Below are 11,163 nucleotides of genomic sequence, written 5' to 3' on the forward strand. Positions count from 1 at the left end.
CTTTAATGGTTTTTGTTATTTTGCAAATCTCTGTTTACAGGGTGGCAAATAAATAAACAACAACAAAAAAGTGTTCCAAATCTGATCTAGGACATAATATGCTGCATAATATTCACAACCTCCGTTGGGGGAGAATTTTTCATTCCTGATAAAATGCTTAAACAACTTTTTGATCAATTTGATGGTATGAAAAGACTTCTGTGAATCTAATGACCCACACACAAGTAATGTCAACACTATGTCTTATTTTATTCAAATGTGGTTTCCCTTGTTCCTAATAGGAGTCATTATTTGAAGTTTCTCTTTTTGTAAACATTATAATGAAGGAAGGATCTTGTAATTGTCCTCTAGAGTTCCCTTTTTGGCATAGTTTTTGAAATAATACTTTGATATTGCTTGTAATTATCCAAAGTTTGTTTTTTTTATTTTGTTTGAAACAGGAACAGCATTCGCTGAAGCTTCCATGAACTTTAACTAAAACTGAAACACATTGCAACAAGGAAAGAAATTTGGAAACATATGTACAAATAATTACATTTTCCACTGAGATGATTATGTTATATAATTTCTCTAGTCAAGTGTGCAATTTCCTAAAAATACATTAAGAGCATTATATGAAATAACCTAAACATATAACAATGATAATATTTAAAATATTTTTGGTTGTGTGGTAATATATTGTGTCTACATTGTAGTTATATTGTTTTTACAGTATTTTAAATACTCACATGTCATTTTTCTTTAAAAATATTTTTAAATGATGATTATATAGTTTAATCCTGGCATAAAGATCTCAGACTTTTAAACACTTAGTATCTGTAGTGAAAGGTTGGGGGGAATACATTTTAATAGAGGAAATGTACCACAAATAGTTGTCTTAAGGGTGGACCTTAGGGTGGACCTTTGGATTTTTGGTTGGTATCTGGGTGGAAGAACTTGGCTATGCTTTTCTTTATGGTATGGATGTAAGTCCTGTACTTGCTTATTGCCCAAAAAGTAATAGTTTGCATCAATAGCAAGTGATTTTATATAGCTAATAATTTATTATTAAAAAAATAAAAACAAGAAAGCAAAACACTCTCAGATTCATAACTGCTGCATTAGACGTGACAATTTAAGAAAACATCTGGGTAACTATATTCTTCCAAAATCCTATGCTATATTTCCCAAAACTTTTAATTATTTTTGCTTCATAACTTTAAAAACATACTTTCCATAACTCTAACTTCAAGGTATCTAAAGACGAAAGCAATATATGCCCTACATTTATTTGAGTGAAAGGAAATGGAGCTAGCATTTTGAAACTGACAACATATTTACTCTTAAAGTAAACTCTTTGCTATTCAAACATGCGTAGATTTTTGTTACTCTGAATTTCTTTATATAATCTTAATTTATTCATAAGATGAAATAACCTCTCTTTTTGTTCTCGTTTTTTTCTTGTAGGCAGAGGATAATTAGAAAAATTGTACAGTATAGCATATATCCACTTTTTTCCCTAAGGGTATGATGCACGCTCTCAAATGAGAATGGATAAGAAGACAACCCCCAACGTATGTTTTCCCAGATTGTTTTACTTTTTGTTTGTTTTTGTTGTTAATTTTCTTTTCAGTCAGGCTCCTTACCCCCTCCACAGGGAATTGATTCTCAGTTGTAAGCATCCATTATAATAAAGGGACTCAATAGGAGGGGGCTATTTAAGCTCTCATAGATAGCTTGCCAAATGTGTCTTTTGTTCTTATTGTTTTATAAAAACGGGAGGATTTGTTAGAAAGCACACTTCTCTGAAATTTTTGACTGTACTGAAGTATCTCTGTAAGGAGTTCAGAAGGATTTCCCCCCTTTCTAGAGAAAGAAAACAAAGGGTTATGCTGTATATAAACATTGAGAGGTAGGAAATTGCAAAGTACTGATTACATAACTTTTCTTTTTTACTTTAATTTTATTTATGAGGGCTGAATTTCACAAGAACTTAAGAAAAACAGAAGTAGGAAGTCATATAAAATAACATTCACTTAGTACAGAAAACTAATTTTGTCTGTTTTATTTCTAAAATCAGCATATATATGTAAAATTAAAAATGCTCCAATATGAAAGAGAACTAGTTTTTTTTGTTTGTTTGTTTGTTTGTTTGTTTGTTTTAATATGAGTACACTACCCTTGGTATTTACCGCAATGTGTTAATAGGGGACTTTTTAAATTTCCATTGTGGATTCCTTCATAAAACTCAATGATGTATATGCTGCCACTTTTAAAAAGTTTATGACAAGAAAAGAAAGAAAAGTTAAAGACCGTTTCATAGTTTTCATGAAAATTTGCTTTATAAAATATGACCATAAGAAGATATAAATACCATAATGAAAGGGAGTCAAAAGATACATTTTATAAATAGAACCAATAGCATCATACATTTATGGGATACTGCAAATCATCTGAATTTTAGCTCTCAGAGATAATAATTGTTCCAGTTTTTCAACTTAGTATTACTCAGTGAACAAGTTTTATTGTATTTTTCAAATATGCTCACACTTTTGCACTTGTCAGCTTCATTCAATAATTTCAAGGACAGAGTTAGTGCTTCTACCTACAAAAGAACATCATGTCCAAAAGTATTTTCATGGACATGATATAAAAGTTGTAACATTCCAACCATCAAAATTATTCCCTTTGATTATTTTCTAGTTTTAATATTTAAAATACAAATAATGACTCTGAGTTGAAATGTTTAAAACTTATTCATGTTCAGTAGTTTGCAATTTACATAGCTGTATTAAAGCATACGTCCATTCCTTTGTGTTACTACAATTATGTACAGTTGTTTGTCTCTACCATTAAATAATAATTCATAGGATCATAAAATTCAGACTAATCTTGGGGTGACCAAAAGCTTATGACAGATGGATTCTCTGTGGGAACAAACAGTTCATGTGTAGTGAGTTGAGTGCAGTGACAGAAGGATATGCTTTGTCATGGATGCTGAATGAAAGAAGGGGTGACACTAGTATTAGACTTGAAAAAACTAAGTCAGTATGCTTCAAATTTGAATTCTGCATTGAAAATTTCGTTCAAACCTTAGAAGAAAACTTAGGCTCACTTTATATATTGCTTTGGAAGCCACAAAGGAAAATGGATAATAAATTGTGAAATGTTTGTTGAAATTGGTCTGTCACTAAAGGGTATGAACCATTATTTCAAGTAAAAAAAAAAAAAAAAAAAAAAAAAAAAGTGATATTTTTCCTTTTTTTTAATTTTAAATAAAATCATTCATGCTAATAACTTGTCTAAGTTTACTAGCTTTGACTATGTTTTCATAGTTGTTTTAATTATTTCAATGTTCTAAGTACTTTTCTCATTCTAATTCCATTTGCCCCAAGGTATTTAATTATTTTCTACATAATATATTTTGTTGTTAGGATTGTGAGGGTAATGAATTTAAATTTAATTGAAACTTGGTCACAAAATACAGTGTGAAAAAAATCCTCAGCTTTGGTTTGATAGACTTTTATAAGTATTATGTTGCAATCTAATCATGTTAAATATCTTATTGGTCCATTAAATTTATCTGCATTGTGTTTATAAGTTACAAAAGCCACAAAGAATGGTCATTGGTTTTCTAAGTTCTTAAGCTCTGTAATATATATTATACAGTTGTAAAATATAATAATTATATTTATATATATATATATATATATATATATATATATATATATATATATATATTTACATTAATCTTTCCATATATAGAAAGACAATTTTGGTACCTATCTCATAGTATCATTCAGAAGATAAGATGAATTGTGTTTATCTTCAATGAAATACATGTGAAAATGTAAAAATGTTTGATGTTATACTTCTATCATACTGGCATTATATCTTTATTTTCCTGCTGTTAGTGTCTAAGGCTTTTGGAGTCCTGTGTCTGAAGAGTGATGAGACAAAGGAACTCTCTGCTTTGATTTGTTCTGCGGCTGCTCACACTACTACTAGTAGTATTACTACCATTCTTTAAATTTGGTTTTTAACTAGCTAAGAAAAATGTACCAGATACTGCTGGGTCTACAATTACAAATACATTCCTACATACATATATACATTCACACACATATAAACACATCATTATTAATATGCATTTTTTCATTTTTTTATTACCAATTAAAAATAATTTTTATTTACAGGAACAGTAGTTTAAGTTTTTCAGACAACTGTCCTGCTTAATACTATAAATAGATGCACAAAAGACATATTTTTGAACTCTTATGGCATCTGTTAGAGAGTAAAGACTTACCAGGTCTCGATTGAAGTCAAATTCAAACACAGAGAAATAAATACACGTGGAAGCCACCTTTAAGTACGTTTTCCAATTTGGAAAAATTAAAAATTTTGTTTTGAGAAACTTATTAGGTGAAAAAGAGAAAAGAATAAAACTCAGTATTTATTTAGGCAGTACAAAAAAGAATTGATGGGGATTTCCTCATACACAAAAATAAATGAAGAGCATAGAAATGACTAAATATGTGGAAATTCTAAATTATAATAAATGTGTAAAACAGTAACAAAGTATTCATTGGGTTTTAAAAATACAGAACTTTATGACTATATATATATATGTTGGACAGGCAAAAATACAGAAAAAGAATAAACATACCAATTCATTTTCAGTTTGATAACTAATTTCAGTTTGATAACTAAATTATTTATGCCCTAGAAGTATAGAAACATTATGTATTGTTACTGCAGAATTAGTGGAGAAGAAGATTGCAATGATCTAAAAAAAAAACAACAAAAAAAAAACAGTTGATCAATCTAAAAGAAAACATAAAATCACAAAAATAAGGCAGTGGAAAACAAAAGATAGTAGACTCAAAATTTCAAAACAGCATTAGTTATGTTTCATAGAAATGGGATGAAATACACAGGTAACAAATATTGAATATTTGAGTCATAAAAACCTAGCATACTTCTGGTTTGAACTCTGACATGTTAAGAGCTTGGAAGTCACACTCCAGTCCTTAAAAAAAGAAAGAAAAGAAAAACAAAGAAAAAGGAAAAGCTGAACAAATTGAAAAATAACTTTTTTAGGATCTATGAGGGAACGGAGGTCACAGGGCAAACTGCTACCTTGAAATCTAGAAACAGGTAAATCAAAGTCACAGCCGAGATCAGCTTTAAAGAAGCAAAAGAGCTGGAGCCATACACTCATAGAAACATTTAAATGGTCACTGTGCCCAGCTGCCAGAAGCTGAGCATGGACTAGTGGAGGAAAGCTTCTGAGGGTCCTAATTCCATTTCCTGGAACTAATATACAAGGACACCTAGTTATAGGATACAGGTGAATATACCTGGAATGAATAATTATAATTTAAAATTAAATTTAAAAAAATTCATTACCATGTGTTATAGCACCAGAGACAAAATACTTTGGTGTCAATCTGAGTACAGGATTTCTAAATATGTATAGATTCTATGCAGAAAATTATACTATGACAGAAATCATACAGGAAGTTTGTGTTTATAGATTGGAAGGTCCAATACAGTTATGATATCATGTCTTTCCAAATAGATCTAGAGATTCAATGCAATTCAAATTAAATTCTTAATTGTAGGTATCAAAAAACTGATTCATAATTTATGTGAAAAAACAAAACACCTAAAATGGCCAACATAAAACTGAAGAAGAAGAACAGAGTTTCAGGATTTGTACTGCTCAATTCCTAGAAGCATCATAAAGCTATAACATCCAACACAGCATGTTATTGGAAAAATAATACATACATAAATTAATAAGCAGAATGATGATTCCACCTTAGACACACACACAAATATAGACAACTGATCTTTGACAAAGGAGCAAAGGCAAACTCTGGTTCAACTGAAACCCTAGGTTTAATTGGGTGATTTAAGCCTTTTCAAGCCAGTGATTAAAAGGAACAAAAGTCAAACAGGGAATTGAGTTCTCAATTGACAGGGGAATGGGATCCTGAGAGAATAGAAAAAAAAACAAGGAGAAGGAAGAGAGCTAGACAATATACTATATGGCTCTACAAATTTTCAGTAAATTTATTGAAGTTAATGATGTTTACCTTTATTAGGTTTTATTACTTTTTTTTCACTTATTGTCTTGAATGTTTTAATGGAAAATATCGGTAAAGGGATGATGTGAAGACAGTTTATGTAGTTTTCAAACTATGAAGAGGAATTCAGCTGTGTTTTATGAAAAACACTCAAAGAATAACATTTCCCTTGCAAGTTATCTTCGGTGTTGATAAATAGCAAATGAAAGTCATGAAAAACAGAAAATTCAAATTATAATGTTAAAATTTCAACACATGCTTTGAGTTGACTTCCTTTGTGTTTCTAAATTCAAGTGTAAGGAACATAATATTTGTATTAAACATTAAAATTTTGAGAGAAAAAATATATATATATATTTGTTCAAAGTCATGTTATTCATATGGACAGCTTTTATTCCACAAAATTACTTTTATTGATTTAGTTTAATACATAATGAGATAAACTACTTTAAGAAATTTATATAATATTATACACATTCAAATGCATAATTATATCATAGTTAAAAAGTTAATGCAATGAAGATATATGTGTATCTGTTACACTGAAAATCGATGCAACATTATCTTCATAAAATTGTGTATACCATACAATAACAATTCTGAAATTTATTTTTTTAAATCATCACTACCAGGTTAGTAATAGTGAGAAATGGAAAGAGAGAGGGCGTGAAACAAAGTTAACATAAATGTAAGAATCACACAGCTGCTCATTTGTTGAATTTCTATGTAAGTTAAAATGCATTTAAATGAAGAATGGCCTTCCAGATATCCTATTTATTTAAATAATTGTGGTTCTTGAAACGTATCATTTTACAAGACTCAGAAAAAGCTGTAAATGCAGCATCTCAGGAAATAAATCCTTCAGTTGCCTTATGATTCCATTGAAAACTGACATCAAACATCATTGGGTCCTTTCATCTCTAAGTTAAGAAAGTGGTCAAATTTTCCCTGTATGTGCCTTGAGAGAAGTTGACTTGTTTTTATGTATCTTTATTAGGAGAGTTACTTTGTAGGAAGTACTAGCTACCAACTTTGTAACTAAGCATCTATAGAAACATATCCAAGTTGTAAAGAAATGAACTCTCCATACTGTCATCAATTTTTATGTTAGACATTCTTGCTCTTTAAAATAAACCACAAACATTAGTTTATTTTTATGCTGATTTTACCCTATAAAACAATGTATACAGGTCAATTTTAGAAAAAAAAAAAACTATATTTAATCCTATTCAGAATGATTCTAAGACTTGTTTATTAAAGTAAATTTACATTTAAAAAATAAACATGTCAAAGATTTTCAACTAGTAACGTATCTTTGATTTAATCTCTGTATCCAGAGCAAGTTCTACATATACACTTAATAATGTTTACTTGCAAAATGTTATATTTTGCAATATTATTATTGTGATAAATATATGTAAATTTTGTCAAAACTAATGGTTTAAATCACAGAGAATATGCCTAAAGCAAATTAGTACTTTACTAAATATAAATTAATAAAATATGAACGCAGATGGCTTTTAAATCTCTTTTTTAAAAATACCTACGAGGTTTCTGGTTTCTGTTAAAACCAAGAACAAATAGAGACCAGCCTTGAACAATTACCTGAACAGAAAAAAAACAGGTTTAGTTATACAAGCAACACTTAATTTAGCTAATTTTGAACAACTAACTTGACCAGTTTTATTCTTGTTTATGCGTCTGGAAATCATAAGGAAAACTTACACTGGTTCCCAAAACTGATATGAGGTAACCACTAACCAATTCTCTGTAACTTAAGAAAACTCTAATATTCTCACCAATCACTGTGAAGAATAAACAGTCACTGTCTTCCTACTATATCAGCTGCTTTATAACAATATGCCTCTGAGCCTGGTTTTGGTTTGAGTTCACAAACTGTCTTTTTGGTGTGTGCACATTAACTTTTTCTAATTATTACTTCTGTGATTTATTGATTGCATTTCTGTTATTTATGAACTTTTGATCATTCATGGCATCAGAGTGAGATCCAAAGAAGACCCTCAACAACTCTGAGGCTGGTGAGCAACCCGGTGCTAGTACCTACAGAGCTGTGGAGCTCACTGCTTTCTCACCAACTCTGGAGTTTGGCAGTGAGTCTCTCTTGGATCTGAGCTCTGCTCTCCTGTGTTTAGAACTCTTTTTTTTATTGTGCATACCTGTGTTTGTTTGTTGAAGCACCTTGGTATATCACCCTGTCCTGTTTAAAAGGAGGGAAAACACAAGATTCCTGTGTTTTGGAAAACAAGGCCCCTCATAGTCAAGAGGTCTAAGAGAATCTAAAGGAAAAGTTCTCCCTGTTCTAAAACTCTTCACCTCTCTCAATACACTCCTGTTTGGAGCCAGCCCGGTGGCTCAGACGATTAGAGCTCCATGCTCCAAACTCCGAAGGCTGCCAGTTCGATTCCCACATGGGCCAGTGGGCTCTCAACCACTAGGTTGCCAGTTCAATTCCTTGAGTCCCACAAGGGATGGTGGGCTGCGCCCCCTGCAAGTAACAATGGCAACTGGACCTGGAGCTGAGCTGCAACCTTCACAACTAAGATTTGAAAGGACAACAACTTGAGTTGGGGAAAAAAAAAAAGAAGAAAAAAAAAAGTCCTGTAAATACACAGTGTTCCCCAATAAAGTCCTGTTCCCCTTCCCCAATAAAATACTAAGAAAAAAAAAATCTGCTGTCATGTTTTAAATAAAACAAAAACAACAACAACAACAACAAAAACTCCTGTTTGCTATGAAAGCTCAGCATACCAAAGAGCAAAAAACAAACAAACAAATAAAACAACAGCAACAACAACGACAACAAAAGCAAAAAAGAAAAATACATGATTTGGTGAGATAGAGTAAGCATCAGAACCAGACGATGGCAAGGATATTGAAATTATCAGACTAGGAATTTAAAACATCTACAATTAATATGCTAAGGGCTGTAATGGAAAATTTAGATGTCATGCAAGACAAATGCACAATGTAATCAATGAGATGGAAATTCAAAGAAACAACCAAAAAGAAATGTTAGTGATCAAGGACATTGTAACAGAAATGAAGAATAGATTTTATGGTCATCTTAGTAGACTGAAGAAAGCTGAAGAAAACAAAAACAAACAAACAAACAAATAAAAAACTCTGAGCTAAAGACTATAATTGAGAATCCTAAAAAACTGAAAAGTAAAGAGAACAAACAGTGAAAATAAAATAGAACAGAATATCCAAGGACTGTGGGAAAACTGTAAAAGGCATAACATATATGTAATGTGAATAGAAGGAGAAAGAGAAAAACAAGAGAACTATAGGAAATGATAGCCACTGAAAATTTCTCCAAAGTCATGTCATACACTAAACCACAGAAACAGTAAGCTCATGGAATTCCAAGCAGAAAAATGCATAAACAAAAAATACATCACAACATATTGTTTTTAAGATAGAGAAAATCAAAATAAAGGAAAAATTTAAAGAAGCCAGAGAAAAAGACATGTTACCTATACAGAAACAAATGTAGGAATTGCATCCAAACAAATACAGGAATTGCATCCACATCTTTTCAGAAACTGTGCAAGAAAAAAGTGGTCTGAAATACTTGAATATTGAGATAAAAAGAAAACAACAATCTAAAAATTGGTACCCAGTGAAGTTGCCCTTCAAAAAATGTAGGGAAAACAAACAGGTTCTCAGGTAAACATTGAGGGAAATTATTGTCAGTAGACCGGCCTTACAAAACATACCAACAAACAAACAATGACAACAACAAAACGTTAAAATACATTTGTTTTTTTTGTTTTTTTTTACCCCTTTAGAGAGAGAAGGAAACCACTCTGGTCAAAAGTGACATCTGCATAAAGTAAGGAAGGGCATCAAAGAAGGAATGAGTGAAGGTAATGTAAAAGCTTTATTTTTTTTCATAATTGATCTAATAGATAACAGTTTGCTCAAAATAATAAAACCAAAATTGCACCAATACTGTAAACCTATGAACGTATTATATGTATGATGCCTATGTATGTGTATTAATGAATGACAGCAATGATATAAGGTACATGAGGGAACGATTAGAATTATTATTGTTTTTTTTTAGTATAAGGTACTCACACTCTCTGTGACGTGGTATAATGTTATTTGAAAATCGACTTGGATTAAGTGTAATGTATATTGCAAACTATAGGGCAACCACCTTAAAATGTATATTGCAAACCACAGGGTAAACTATAGGATGTATATGGTCTATATCCTAAAATAAGGAGAGAAAAAGTACTCATATAAAATGCTCAATTAAAACCACAGTGGCAGGAAAAAAAGTGGAAGATAAAACCAGGGACAAAGAACAAGAACAAATATAGCGAACAGTAATGAATATCATAGATATAATCCAACTATATCAACAATCACTTTGAATATCAGTTGTCTAAATGCACCAAGTAAAAGACAGAGATTGTCACAGTGGTTCAAAACATAGGACCTAACTAGATGCTGTCTATAGGAAACCCAATACAAATTTAAAGGCACATATAGATTAAAAAGTAACTGCATGAGGGAAAACATTCCATGCTAGCAGTACTCAAAAGAAAGCAGGAGTAGCTATATTAATTTTAGACATAGCAGACTTCAAAATCAATGAAAGTTTTCAGGGTATTGCATACAAATAAAGGGGCAAATTCTTCAAGAAGACTTAACAATCCTTACCTTGTATGTGCCCATTAACAGCATTATTATATGAGTCATGGAGACCATGACTTTATATTCCACCTTAGACAAGCCATTGGACACAGGCTCCTGCTCCTGGAAGGTGCATGCTTTTGGTCTATGCACCTCCTTGAGCTAAAAGCTATTTCTGGGAAAGGACTCTGCTGTGAGCTCTCAGCAAGCATCTTACCCAGCAGCTGGGTCTTTGATGGACTTGGCCCTGAAGGAGGGATTTTGCTGGTGCGCAACAGTCAACCTTACCTGCGCTTTGGATAAGGTAGTAGAATGTATTCATAATATATATATTTTTTCTCTCTCACAATACATTAGTAATTTTCATGAAGAATGAATTGTAGACAAAGATTAATAATTTGTTATTAAAATAAGCTATCTGGAT

Source organism: Rhinolophus sinicus, chromosome 3, assembly GCF_057876585.1.
Source record: "Rhinolophus sinicus isolate RSI-liver-muscle chromosome 3, RSI-T2T, whole genome shotgun sequence".
NCBI classification, from domain to species: domain Eukaryota; kingdom Metazoa; phylum Chordata; class Mammalia; order Chiroptera; family Rhinolophidae; genus Rhinolophus; species Rhinolophus sinicus.